This window comes from Felis catus, chromosome D4 (assembly GCF_018350175.1).
Source record: "Felis catus isolate Fca126 chromosome D4, F.catus_Fca126_mat1.0, whole genome shotgun sequence".
In the NCBI taxonomy this organism is placed as follows: Eukaryota; Metazoa; Chordata; class Mammalia; order Carnivora; family Felidae; genus Felis; species Felis catus.
In genome coordinates, this window is record NC_058380.1 from 14,238,361 (window position 1) to 14,253,258 (window position 14,898).

General features: G+C 41.0%; 1 long non-coding RNA gene across 1 annotated transcript in view; it reads right to left on the reverse strand.

The window, feature by feature from the left end:
- Nucleotides 1-8,086, reverse strand: part of LOC123381624 — a 36,019-nt gene extending 27,933 nt beyond the window's left edge. The window contains exons 1-2 of the long non-coding RNA XR_006588878.1: nt 7,805-8,086; nt 180-366 (exon numbers count right to left, since the gene is read on the reverse strand). This is a non-coding gene — a long non-coding RNA (uncharacterized LOC123381624). The remainder of the gene's footprint in view (nt 1-179; nt 367-7,804) is intronic.
- Nucleotides 8,087-14,898: the final 6,812 nt, after the last annotated feature.

Below are 14,898 nucleotides of genomic sequence, written 5' to 3' on the forward strand. Positions count from 1 at the left end.
TCTCCCTCCAAAAAAATCACCTCCACAAATCATTCCTGCATTTCTACTCTCTCAACTGTTTTATATCCTTATGTGGCTAAGGGATTCCAGAGTCATATAACCGGTCTCTGGATATCTACTTGGAAATTACTACAGGGTGGTCTGTCTTGAAACTTGCTTCAGTTTCAGAACTCTCTCACCTTAAAGTCAAAGCTTGCACTTCAGCATTGTGTTGTGTGAGAACCAGCTGGTTTCTTGAATGCACCGCATTCTCCTTGACTTCTGAGCTTCCAAACACGGTGTTGCCTCTTCTTGGGACACACGTTATGCCCCATTCCTCTTCATCTGCTTCACCACTTCTCATGTATCTGCAACCCTTCGTCCACACTGTGGAAATAGGAGGGTGGAGGGTAAAGATAAAGAGAGGATTTGTGAGCCACGTAGAGGAACTAGTATTTATTTCTTAGAGGAGGAAAATCAGAAAAGCCAATAAAATTATGAAAAGACGTCCCACCAAATTAATTATGGAAAAACTTCAAATTAAAACTATAAGCTACCATTTTCCACCTACCAGACCGGTGAAGGCACTGAAGAAGTGTGACAATATCAAATGTTGGGATATACAAATGCTTAGCTATTGCTGTGTAGCAGTGTAAAGAGGTCCATACTCTTAACGATTTGACATGGTCTTATCAAGGTGAACATATGCATACCTTAAAACTCTGCAGTTTACTTCTAGGTAGTATGTACCTAGATCACCCATGTGTTGATCAGGAGATGTGTAAGAATGCTCATGATAGCACTGGGATGGTCAAAAACCGGGAACAACCCACATGTCCATTGACAGAATGGGCAATAGATCGTGGTATGTTCATGGTATGTTCATTTGATGGGATACTCTCATGAATTAATGATAATATGAATGAATGAATTACAGCTCTATGTGACAAAATAGATTAAATCGGGGAGCATAATGTTAAATAAAAAAGCACATGGCAAAACACTTGCAGCATAGGGGTGTTTGGGTGGCTCAGTTAGTTAAGTGTCCGACTCTTAATTTTGGCTCAGGTCACTATCTCACCGTTTGTGGGATCGAGCCCCACATGGGGCTCATGCTGACAGCGCAGAGCCTGTCTGGGATTCTCTCTCCTTTCTTTCTGCCTCTCCCCCCACTCGTGCTCTCTCTCTCTAAATAAACTTTAAACAAAAATACTTGCAGTATAATACCTTACATATAAAGTTAAAAAACAAAGTGAACAATATAGTTTGTACATACATATACAATGACATGTAATAAAAAAAAAGCAAGGAAAGGCTAAACAAAAACTCAGGACAGTGGTGATTTCTGGGTAAAAGACAGTAAAGAAATGAGACACAGAGGTGGGTGATAGACACTTGAGTGTTTATTACAGTCTTTATAACATCTCTATCTTATACATATTAAAGATAAATGATTGACAAACTCATAGGTGATTTTACATGTCTAAAAGATTTGATAAAGCAAATCAACAAAAAGTAGGGTTTTACTTATTTTTCCCTTTCTGTGCCCAAATCGGCTGCCTCTGTTATTTCAAGGGGAGGGCCTATGATTCTGGAACATCAGCCTGTTTCAAGGCTGTACTCTGAGCCCCAGTTCTGAGGAGGCATTTTGCCCATGTACTAATCCAGTATCAGACAGCAAGGAAAGTGAGCGGTTAAGAAACACGCCCCACTCCTGGGCCTGCCATTTATCAGCTGTGCGATTTCAGGAATCTCAGTCTCCTTTTGCTTGCCTACAAAATGGCACCAACAAGTCCACCCTCACGAGGTTGTTGTGAGCATCCCAGGAGAAAAACATGCATAGAGCACTTGGGGCATGGTAAGTCCTCCGAACACATTTGCTTCCTTCCCCATCATGACAGAAACAGGTAAGAGTGTGCGTGCAAAGTGGTGTACAACCATCTCCGTTATTTACAAACCAAATCTGGCCTGTGCACTCCTTCTACCAACTCGTTCTTTCATTTGACAGGCATTCCGATGATGGATCAGGAGCTTCGATCTCACAAGTGAAAAACGGCATCTTTTCTAACCTCAGAACTAGGCCTAATGAAGAGATTTCTGACCCAAGTTGTGCACTACATAAGCATAGAGTTATAGGGACTTAGGCCGTGGGCCAGAAAAATGTTTAATAAATAATGAGAATATGACCCCTGGCGCCAGTTTAGTACTTAAGGCCATTCATCCTCCCTTGCCATCCGCTGAGTCATTCCTAAGCTGGGGAAACATGAGTTCCTGAAATCTACCTGAAAGGCCGGTTATGTCATCTCTGGCTGAAATGGATCCCAAAATATATGTCATCTCCTGGGGGGGAGGGGGGCATGACTCCTGGGAAGTGAGATATTACTTTGTTCCAGTTTGCAAAACAGATCTATTAGACTCCATTCCCAGAAACTGTCTCCTGAATGACTTAAAGTGGGGCTAAGGAAACACGATGCATATTTTTAATTGATTCTTTCTTTGACCTGAGTTCCAAGTCGCCTAATACATTTTTAAATTCCCAAAGAGCTAGCTGCATTGAGAGTGACTCCAAAAAAGATGTTCTAATTTGGGATGTCACAGGCATCATGGCCATACATCATCACAATGAATGTTGCTACTCTGGCTAATTGGGGGACATATGAAAGGCTGTCCTCTTCACCCATCTGCCTTCTCCTTCTACTGGCTATCAGTTCTTAAAATTAGGAGTATGAATATGATCTATCCCTCTGTTGATTCAAAAGTTAGGTCATAGGAGGACCCTAGGATTTCAGAGCTGGTAGCTGGAGCTCAGAGCTCTCGCATGCATTTCCCAAGGTCACACATCTCAGTGCGGTGGTTCTCAAACTGCAGTAATAGAATCACTGGGAGGGCTTGTTGAAACACAGATTGCTGGATCTCCTTCCAGAGTTTCTGATTCAGTTTGTGATTTATAGGGTGCAGCCTGAGAATTTGCATTTTTGGCAAGGTTTTAGGTGCTATTGATGCTTCTGGTCCAGGGACCACAGTGAGAACCACTGTCTCAGTTCATTGAAGGACAAGGTATAGAGGCTACTGCTCAAGTAGTCCAGTACTGTCTCCAAGGAGACTCTCCTACAGGGTATAGATTTCATGCTAAAATTATGGAAATCAGTGTTTCTTCTCCTCTGGGACTCCTGAAAAGCGAGAATTGCCTCGGAGGTAGAACTAAAAGCATGAACTTTAGAATCAGATAGACCTGGGTAAGGGATCCACCAATCCATGGTTTAGCTGTTTGACTTTGGGCAAGTTCTTTAACTTCTTCAAATCCAGTTTCTTCATCTGCAAATTAGAAATGATTAGTTCTTGGGGCACCTGGGTGGCTCAGTCTGTTAAGCGTCCAACTTCAGCTCAGGTCATGATCTTGAGGTTCATGAGTTCGAGCCCCACGTTGGGCTCAGCACTGACAGCTCAGAGCCTGGATCCTGCTTTGGATTCTGTGTCTCCCTTGCTCTTTGCCCCTCCTCTGCTCAAGCCCTTTCTCTCTCTCTCTCTCTCTCTCTCTCTCTCTCTCTCACACACACACACACACACAAATGAATAAAAACATTAAAAAAAATAAAGAAAAAAGAAATGAACACTTCTAACAATTTGAGACTTCCGAAGAATAGTCCAAGAACTATTTGATATAGAGTTATAGGACAATAAGCCATTAATAAAGCATCTAATTTAGAGGTGCCAGTCAGTTAAGCATTCAACTTCAGCTCAGGTCATGATCTCACAGATCATGGGTCTGAGCCCCGTGTCGAGCTTTGCACTGACAGGGTGGAGCCTGCTTCAGATTCTCTGTCTCCCTCTCTCTGACCCTACCCTGCTCATGCTCACTCTCTCTCAAAAATAAACATTAAAAATAAAATTAAAATATTATAAACAAAGAGCATCTAATTTAGCTTCGTCACTTTTCAGATGTTGTAGAAACGAAGGTCCAGGGAAAGTGTCTTAGCTAAGTTCTCATAGCTTATGACAGAATGAGGATCAGCATCAAGGTATTTTAATGAGGTTTGTTTTAATCATTCACATTGGATAAATATTTCCAAACCAAACACTTAAAAACTAAACACTTTAGTAGCGCAAGTCCATTCATATGGCAAGATGTAGACTTATGGTAAATATTTTAGAGAGTTGTATTAGTCAAGTTCTGTGATTTAATCTCTTTTTCAAAATAGCAATTCTTGTACAATGCTACACATTACACTTTTACACAATGAGACACACGTGATATGGGAAGACAATAGGAATTTTTTCTGTTCTCCCTGAACTACTAAAAGAAAACTGATAGGGGTCCCTGGATGGTTCAGTCGGTTAAGCATCTGACTCTTGATTTCGGCTCAGGTCACGATCTCGAGGTTTGTGGATTCGAGCCCTGTGTTGGATTCCGTGCTGATATTGAGGAGCCTGTGGAGAGATTTTCTCTCTCCCTCTCCCCCTGCCTCTCTCCACCCCTTGTGCGTGTGTGCTCTCTCTCAAAATAAATAAATAAACTTGAACATAAATAAATAAAACTTATAGCAACTTTCCAAAACTGATTTTATTTTTCTTTGCCATGGATTTTCAAAGTCTTCCTCGTGGCATAATAGTGTTTTGCAAAAAAGGTCGTGGCTATTTAAAAACTCCTGCTTTTCCTGTTAGAAATGAGTACATTTGAAAAAGGAGAGTTTAGTAGATGGGAAACCAATTTCCACACGAAGGAGGAAAAAGTTTTAAATGTATTAGGAAAATGATAGTAAATGTTTAAAAGAAAAAAGTGGGGAAAAACGGACATCATTCAATGAAACTGTACTTGTTTGGGACATATACAAATTAGAGTATTTTAGCTAGCTAAAACTCCTCATCCAGTAGATATGAACCCTGTGGTACAGTAGCATTGAGAGAAAATATTAGTATTTTTAAAAATATTACTTAATATTTGGGGAAGTCAAGAAATAAACGGTAATTAAGAAACTAGGGTATGCATACAAAAAAATGAAATTAGGCCACTTTCTTAATCCATATACAAAAATAAACTAAAAATGGATTAAAGACCTAAATGTGAGACCAGAAACCACAAAAATCCTAGAAGAGAGCACAGGTAGTAGTTTCTCTGACATTGGCCATAGCAATATTTTTCTAGATATGTCTCCCAAAGCAAGGGAAACAAAGGCAAAAATAAACTATTGGGACCACATCAAAATAAAAAGCTTCCCATTTGCAACAACGTGCATGAAAGTAGAGTATATTACGCTAAATGAAATAAGCCAGAGAAAGACAAATACCATATGATTTCACTCATATGTGGAATTTAAGAAACAAATGAGCAAATTAAAAGAGACAAATAAAAAACCAGACTCTTAAACACATAGAACAAACTAAACTGGTGGTCACCAGAAGGGAGGTGGGTGGGGGGATGGGTGAAATAGGTGACTTATTGTGGGGCACCTGGGTGGCTCAGTGGGTTAAATGTCCAACTTTGACTCAGGTCATGATCTCATGGTTTGTGAGTTTGAGCCCTGTATCAAGCTCTGCACTAATAGCGTGGAGCCTGCTTGGGATTCTCTCCTTCCCTTCCCCTCTCTCTTTCTCTCAAAATGAATAAACATTAAAAAAAAAAAAATTAAACAAACTAAAAAACAAAAAGAATACACCTCTTGTGATGAACACTGAGTAATTGTTGAATCAACTATATTGTACACCTAAAAAAAAGGAAGAAACCAGGATATACCTTGGTGTTTTTTTGTGATTTGTCTTGATGTGAGCCAAATGTTTACACCCAAATCACCATGTAGTTTATAGTAAGACCAGGACCAATGGCTTATTTTATAAGGTCTATTTGATCCAAGGAATTTAAAGCTTTAATTCTGAGAAGAGATGTATCCACTAAGTGGCCACTAGCTGCCTAAGGAGACGAGTTATGGGCCTTTTCTCATAACTGCTTAGTGACCTGTTGTAACCTTCAGTACCCAGACTTCATCAATGATGTGGCCATTCCAAGATGGCAAGAATTTTGAATTGCCTGAAAGGACATACTGATCTGTCACACAGTAGGGCAGCAGGGGAAGGTTTTTGTTACAGCGAAGGGACAGAAGATTGTGCATATCAGGAAGCCTAACTTACCTGCCCAGCACCTGGTAATTAACAAACGTTACTAATGGGAAGGTGCAGTCTCAGGGGGATAAGGATGGAAATTCCTTTTAAAAAGCCAATTTGACCTTGGCCAAAATTTGCAATGTGCTCTATCTACCCCGGATGATTCAGAGCTCGTTTTAATAGGCCTGAAAATCTGAAAATAAATTATTTTGAAGTGATGATATAAATTATGTATGAGCATCAACTGAATATTCAAGTATAATGAGTTTATGGAATACAAGAGAGTATTTCTTTTGAGATGCTGCAATACTGCTATTGTTAGGTTCAGAGACCAGCTGATTGCTTATAGGGAGCCTTTGTGCAAATTTGAAAAAGGCACCCCCTCTGGGTGATGCAGCCCTGTGGGTACACGATTTGGCAAGCAGAGCCTGGGCTGGATCTCAGCTCCTTTTTGTCCCATTGGGTCGTGAGCCTCTGTGCCATGTACAAACTGCATTTCCTTAAGTGGCAGCTCCAATGGCTATTTGAAATGCGTGCCAGCAGAAAGGATTTAAAGCCTTGAAGTGCTTGTGTCTGTTTTTGGAGAGCACGTTTGAAATATATAAAAGTGACGGTTCCTTCTCTTAACCCAGTACAGAATGTATCCACAAGAGACAGAGTCAATTAAGCTCTAAAATGCCGGGAAAGCAGATGAGCCTCCATGATAGAGGAGAAGTCCTGTCTTGGCAGGTATGTTCTCTGAAGAAGCGTATTTCCCAAGCCAGAGGCAAACCACCTAACATCTAGGAGATTTGCATCTCTGGCACAAGAACTATCTTACTTGCCCCTGCTGCACTGACACTGGAGGGGATACACTATATTGTGTCAGGTGTGGAGCTAAAACCCTTTACATCCAACTAGATGGACTAAAACTTAGGGGTGGTGAGTGTTAGCAGTGAAAGGCATATAGGCTTGAATGTCCATTTTCCTATGTGGAACCATCGCCTTGCAGTACCAAGGCAGTGAGAGCAGAACCACAGGTATCTGAAATTGAGTTTCCAGTTCTGGGACAAGATGGAGTAGACACATACCTCCCTAATCCTCTGGCTAAGTACAGCTAGAGACCCCGGACATTGCATATAAAACAGACATAAGAAGATTATAAAAGGTGGAGAGAAGGCAGGCCTGCTAGGGATTTCAGGACCCAAGAAGCATGGTGACAGGGTTTTCTTTCTGACTCCTGAAGCCCACCCTGGGTGCTGGAGAAGCCACTAGTCACAGACAAAAAAAGCAGCAAGAAAAGTCAGCTCCCTCTAGCTAAAAGACAAGGAGAGTGGCAGCCTAGTGAAACAGATTAACTTTCGGACAGTAACTGCTCTACTCCAGCCAAACACATGGAAAAAAATGTGAGTAAAGAGCCTAGACTTATGCCCTTTCCCTACTATATCAAGACACTTCTCTGTCCTCTGCCTGGGTGGTGTCAAGGAGGCCAACTGGGGAGTCAGAACTTTTATCTACACCTAGCAGTAATGAGACCACCCTACCTCTGCCCCAGGTTGTCAGCAAAGACCACTAGGGAAGCCAGGAACCCCAGCCCTGCCCAGTGGTAATGAGGCACCCCTACCTGCCAAGGTGGTGTCAGAGAGGAAGGAGAGGGAGGCGCAGACTTTTACCACATGCCAGTGGTAACTAGGCATCCCCGCCCCCCTGCAGTGTGAGCAGAGGCTTAGTGGGGGCCCTGAGCTCCTACCTGCACCCAGCAACAGCGAGATGCTCTTCTGCTTCCAATCTCAAGGTTCAGTGGAGGCCAAGTGGGGAATCTGAACTTCTGTACCATCTGCCAGTGATAAAGCATCACCACCCTTCTTCCACTGCTGTGGTGTCACAGGACGCCTGCTAAAACAGAGGATTGCAATATGATCCAGGATCTCATAATATGAAAAATGTCCAAGATACAATTGAAAATCACTTATATCAGGAACCAGAAAAATTCCACCTTTTTAAATTTTTTATTAAAAAAACATTTTTTTAATGTGTATTTATTTTTGAGAGAGACACAGACAGAATGCGAGTGGGTTGGGGCAGAGAGAAAGGGAGGCACAGAAGCAGAAGCAGGCTCCAGGCTCCGAGCTGTCAGCACAGAGCCCGACACGGGGGCTCGAACTCATGAGCTGTGAGACCATGACCTGAGCCGAAGTCAGATGCTTAACTGACTGAGCCACCCAGGTGCCCCCAGAAAAATTCCACCTTAAATGAGGATATAATCAATGCATACCATACCAAGATTATACAGATGTTGGAATTATCGGACAAGGATTTTAAAGTAACTATTAGAAAAAATGCTTTAACAAGCAATTACAAACAAAGACAACATGCCATTTGTTGTATTTCTGGGCATATTGAGTCTATTATCAACTTTCGTTTGATAGTCTCAGGAATCAGAGCTTTCATTGGGTGTTCTAATTCTTTGGATAATGGTTCTTTAATTTTTTTACTCCCAAACCATAGAAATAAATTCCTTTATCATGTGACCCTATTTAGTATCCAGAATACTGCTAAATACTTTCAACTGGAAGCCTGGTGAACAGTTAAAAAATCTAAATAAATCTTTGCATAGGTGTTGTCAGACCTCACCCTTCCCTTCTCCAGCCAGCATAATGGCCCAACTAGAAATTCTCGTAACAAGAACATATCAATTTGTCATCCTTCCCTCCCCCAAGAATCAAAACTATCCTCTTCATCTGTCTATTTCTTCTTCTCCTTTTTTTCTGTCCATTCTTTTCATATCCAAGTGAGTTCTGCCAGTTAGCATTTCCCCAATGTTTTTCTCTCCCCATCCTTGCCCCGTTTGATCACAGGAATTGCAAGAACTGCAGAGTCACCTTGATTCTGTTGAGGTTTGGTTTAAAGCTTTGCTATAGTGAGTGCAGTGTTGCCTTTGTTATAGGGCCAATTAGCCCTTCTACTAGATCCTTCTCAGATCTCTTAATGACCCCAAATATCCAAAGAAGTCCATCTGGGTCAGATGAATGGAATTCAAATGTCCTCAAGTCTGTGTGAACTCGTCAAGTCGGTCTGTCTGTCTGTCTTTCCTCCCCCATCCCCTTCCCTTTTCTTCCTTCCTTCCTTCCTTCCTTCCTTCCTTCCTTCCTTCCTTCCTTCCTTCCTTCCTTTTTGCCTGGCTTTGTGGAATTTCACTCTGTGCACACACAGAATAGGGTAATATTCAGTCAAGAGCCCAAGAGGACCCTTGGAAACATTTCTGGGGCTCTTTCCCTATGCATCTTGTTCCCTAATAGTATTCTGCCCTGCAAATTCCAGCCACTGCAGCCTCCCCATAGAACTTGTTTCCTCATCCTATAGAAATTAGCACATTCCATATGAGTTTCTTCCTTTATTACAGCTTAAAAATTGCTTCCAGTAGGTTTACTGGATTTAACAAAATCCCAATATTGCATTTTTATATATACTTATGCTAAAAATTATTCATTATGTATCTGAAATTAAAATTTCACTAGATACCTTGTATTCTCTCTGGCAACCCTACTGGAGGAAGAAAACCAGAAAAATTGTGGGGCTCAATTCAGTCGTTTCTCTAATCTCAGGAATCACAATTTTGAACATACTGTGGTCCCAATATCTGAAAACAGCTATTTCATAAATGTCCAATTTTCTAGTTGTTTACAATGGAAGGACAATTCTAAACCAGTTAGTCCTTCTTGACTAGAAATGAAACTCCGTAGTGCATCTTTAAAGCAAGCAAACAAACAAATAGGATAGCTGCCCTATGTGGAATTGTTCAGGAGAAGTCATTAAGAAACAGTACATAAATGTGCCACTTCTACTCATCCTGGACTATGCTAGATATATACAATTACGTGAAAAAGAGCTCTATTACAATTTAAGCCCCCCCCCTTTTCTTTAAGAGCAAGAGTATGAGCAAGGGAGGGGCAGAGAGAGAGGGAGAGAGGGATTCCCAAGCAGGTTGCCTGCTGTCTGTCAGTGGGGACATGGGGCTCGATCCCACAAATTGTGAGATCATGACCTAAACCTAAATAAAGAGACAGACGTTTAACCCCCAATTCAAAGCATCTTATTTAAAATAATTTTATTTGAAAATGTCTTACCTAAAGTCACTATTTCTCCTTTGCTCTATGGGCTTTACATTGATCTGTTTCATCTGGTCTGTACCATGTTAACCTATCTCTTTGGGAAGTCACAAGAATCCTGCAAGGTGAATTCTGGGCACTTCATACATTGTCTGTTGTTAGAAAGAGCAGTTCTAATACACCCTCAAAAGTAGTGAGATGTTGTGCAGCCCTTTTCACTTCAGAGAGTCCATTTTATTTACATAGATTATTACAACAGTAACTCATTTCTTGGGAAGGTCAAAGAGAGAGTGTTCATGAAACAATAGTTACATGGCATGGTAAAAAGAACCTGTGGCTTGTGAAGATGAGAGGGCAACTACTATTTATTGAGTATCTACTCCATGCCAAGTGTTTTATATTCAGTGGTGTGCTGGAGCCAGTCTGTGCCAGCTCACATGTGCTTGTGAGAGGCGATTGTTAAGTGTTCAGGAATCTTGCCAGCCATTTCTTAAACTGCTGGAAGCTTGAAATTGACAACAGGGGGAATATTTATGCTCTGAACATTATCAAATGCCCCAAATCATGGTTCCTCCATCAATTCCAAGAGCTGATTGATTATTAAGCTTTTACCGGCACACCACTGTCATCACAATTTTCAATTTATTTTATCCTCCAAACAACTCGATATTTATTTTTATTTTTATGTTTTTATTTAAAAAAAATTTTTTTTCAACATTTATTTATTTTTGGGACAGAGAGAGACAGAGCATGAATGGGGGAGGGGCAGAGAGAGAGGGAGACACAGAATTGGAGACAGGCTCCAGGCTCTGAGCCATCAGCCAAGAGCCCGACGCGGGGCTCGAACTCACAGACCGCGAGATCGTGACCTGGCTGAAGTCGGACGCTTAACCGACTGTGCCACCCAGGCGCCCCAACTCGATATTTATTAAAATGCAAAGTTTAAAGATGGAAAAAAAAAAAGATGCCAGTTACATAAGTAACATGTCCAAATTTTCCTAGAGAACAAAAAACAAAACTAATTCTGCGTAACTCTGTCCTTTCTGCTTATATCTCTACACCTTTGAGCTAGGAGACTTAAAGCAGTTTGTCGCCATAACATTGACCGTATGTTCTCGGACCGATACCTGATCACTATGGATCAGCATTTGTTCATCTGTAAAGTTGGAAGCAATGAACTACTTAACATTCAAAGTCTCTTTTGGATGTAACAGTCTCTGTTGTTTACGAATTCTACCGCTGCCCAAATGTGGAAGAAATGCTAAGAAGAAACACCTACCAGGTGGTTGTTAGAAAAAGGGATTTGGACCAGGAGGGGCTTCATGGGACTCAAAGCTATGATACTATCAGATTTTTCTTCTCTTTTTTCTTTTATTTCTCCTTTCCTTCCTCCCTCCGTTTCTTTCTTGCTTGCTGTAAATGTCCACCATCAGGGAGATAACACAGAGAAAAAGTATGTAGCAGGTTGATTTATTAAGAATTTGACAGGGCAAAGTAACTTCCTGTGAATTCGCTGTCTTGGGTTCTCAGACTTTGACCAAAAGTTATCCACCAGTACTCTCTGGTCCCAAAAAAATAAACAAGTCTTTGTGTCACTGATGAGCTTATCCCCGAGGACAGCTATGTAGATCTTTGTTTTCAAAGGATTCATTAAGGGAAAAAAATTAAGGAAGAGGACTTCATAGGTAGAAGAGAATAATCCCATTTTAGAAGATGGATATACTTCTAAACATTGGGAGAAAAACTGCAGGTTGTAAGGTTCAGAAAACTCAGTTTATGGGTTGCATATGGGAAAGATTGCAGGGATGCCTATATGGGCCAGGTACTAAGTACCTTGGCTGCAGGGCTCCAACAAAGTTTCTATTAATGGGACACCACCAGAGTAGAGTCTCTAGAACAATTACTAACCTTTGAATGGACCAAAAAGTGATTTCTGAAGCAACCACTGAGAAAGCAAGACTGAGAATCAGGACTTCCTTGCTAAGCTTAGGAAAGAAAAGCGAGTTCTGAAGACTGACTATTGTTTGATTTTAATTATTAGGCCTTACACCAAGTCGAATCTGGTTGTCATGGAGAAACGTATACCTGTTAAATACAAATAGACATAATTCATAATATAATACTATCAGCTAAGAGATTCCATAATTACACCTGTGTAGCAGAGTACAGAAAAATGATGATCTTACATGCTGGCATCATGGTCCTTAGGGAGTATTTTGGTTCAGGTCTTCCAAGAAGCAGATGGAATTATATGTGCAATAGATTTACTGGGGAGAAAGATGTGAAGGATAAAGCAGAGAGGGGAGGAACAGGCAATAAGCACCTTCCAGTTATGGTGAAGATCTGATGGTGGTAAGAGGAGACCAGAAGGAGGAATTTGCAGGATAAGCAGCATAGTGCTGAGAAAATCTTGGCCAGGTCAACGGGGAGTCCCTGAGTAAAGTTCCAGGGACTCACATGGAGGGCTCCCATGTCAGTCAAGAATGACCACTCCAGTAGACTCACTGTGTATAGTCCTTGGCTGGGAGCTGCTTGGGGAAAGCACAGACTCAATGTGAATGCCACAGTGGAGACAATGGCATGGTAGCTGGAAGATATCTGAGGTCTGTGGTCCTGCAGGACACCCCCTTGAAGGGAATTCAGAGGGGTGCCCGCCATGTTTCGGAAAATTAAGTTTTAAAAAACATACCAGGAGGTGCTGTTGTGAGGTAGAAGGTAAGACCCTGAGGCATGAGCTCACTGGGGAAAGGGCAATAAAAGAGTGATCACGTTTTCACCTGGATGGGATTAGAAATTTGGGGGCATGAATCAAGAATAAGGTAGACACAGGCTGAACACGGCAAAACAATTCCTTTTTACAGAGAGGGGTATCTAATATTCAGAATTAAATTTTTTAAGCTCCAAAGCCCCTGTACCCTCCAAACCTTAAATAAAATCTAACATATGTACAATCGCCTCATGGGACTGTGTGTGTGTGAGGTATGTGTGCGTGTGCGTGTATGTAAATTGAGAAAGGCTGAGTTCTATCTATGAGTCAATAAGATACAAAACAGAGACTTTGTACACGGAAAAGAAAGACAATAGATGACTGAATTGATTCTATAGAAGCCATTTCAGAGTCAGGGTGGTCACTAAAGAGCATAACCTCCAGGACTTCACAGAAATCTTGGGAGGTCATTAGAAATTCCACAGGTTGTGCAATGAGAACATTGGATCAATCTTTAGCTCTGCTAGGGTCCGCGAAGATTGACTGCAACTCTAAGGCCTTATGCTTAACCACAGCCAACCCACAGACGTGTATGGAGATGTGAAACCGAGAAAAAAAGCCAGGAAATCACATTGCTCTCCAGGGTTTCCCTGCCTTTCTGTCTTCTAGGCAATGTCTAGTGTAATCTTGCTAACCTCTCTTTCTTCCTTCTGTACCTCTTCTACAGCAAAATGGTTTCCATGGTCTGTCACATAGAACCCTACTCCTCAGGCTGGGCAAGGAAGAAACTACAAAATCTATAAAGTACTAGACATTATTTTTCTCCATTCTGTAAACAAGATTTTTGTTTTAAGGCCAGCCGATCTATTAGCATTATTCCCAAAACCAACCACCTGCCTCAGGCCTAAAATGCCTTCTTTCTTCATTTATCCTAATTTCAACAGTTGCCTTGAAGCTTTCCTCAATTAATAATTACAACAATAATAATTTGTGTATGAATTTCTATCTACCTATCGATAGATTGATCTATCCGTCTATCCAACTCTTTTAACTGTATTATCTAATTAAGTCTTTGGCAAGACCCATAATGTAGATTGGACAAGTGTTACATGACAACCACTTATAGATGAGGATTGTGAGGTTTAGAAAGGATTACAAAAGTCATACAGCTAGTAAGACATTTAAATCTAAATAATTTTTGCTCCAAAGTCCCTTCTCTGCCCATTGTACTACTTTTCTAACATTCCTTCCGTGTATGTAGGTAACTTCTAGGATTCAGTGACTCTAGGAGTTGCAAATGTTTTAAGCAATGGCAGTATCTTTTAGGAATTCCCAGAAGTAGAAGTAGATCCCAAGACAAAACTTTCAGTGCAAGCAGTTTATTTGGAGGGGTGAAGGCTATTCAGGAGAGGAATGAGGAGGTGAAATGGGGGAAAAACAGCCAATAAAGTCTATAAAGTGAAGCCTGCTAGGACAATGAGTGACTAGAGCTTAATCCCTTAATCCCTCTGGGAAAACTAGTAGGAGACTGTGTAGGACACATGGCTTTGAGTTATACCACCTGGGAGGCAAGGAAGCTAGAGTGTAAGCTCATCAGTCTTTGATTAAAGGTTGCTCCCAATGAATGTTATTCTGTAATATTTCCATCTGGTTGGACAGCAAAGCTGGCTCGGAGAGCAAGAGATGGCTCTTAAGGAAAGAAATACAAATGCTGGCAGATGGTAACTGGGCCTGAGTGCACGAAGCCTAAGACTGAGGGAATGTGAGCACCAACAGCACCTCATTGGAAGCATCAATGAAATATTTTATACACGGTCACCATACATTTTTCCTAATAAAAAAATAATCATTAGAATTAAATATAGCATTACAATTTAAAGAGGCCTTTCACATCTATCATTTCACAGGATTATCAAATGGGTCTTTGATGGAAGCAGCATTGCACAGGTAGAAAAGCAAGATGTATTTATCTCCTTTTAAAAATTCAATTTATTAAAAAATTTTTTTCAATGATTTATTTTTGAGAGA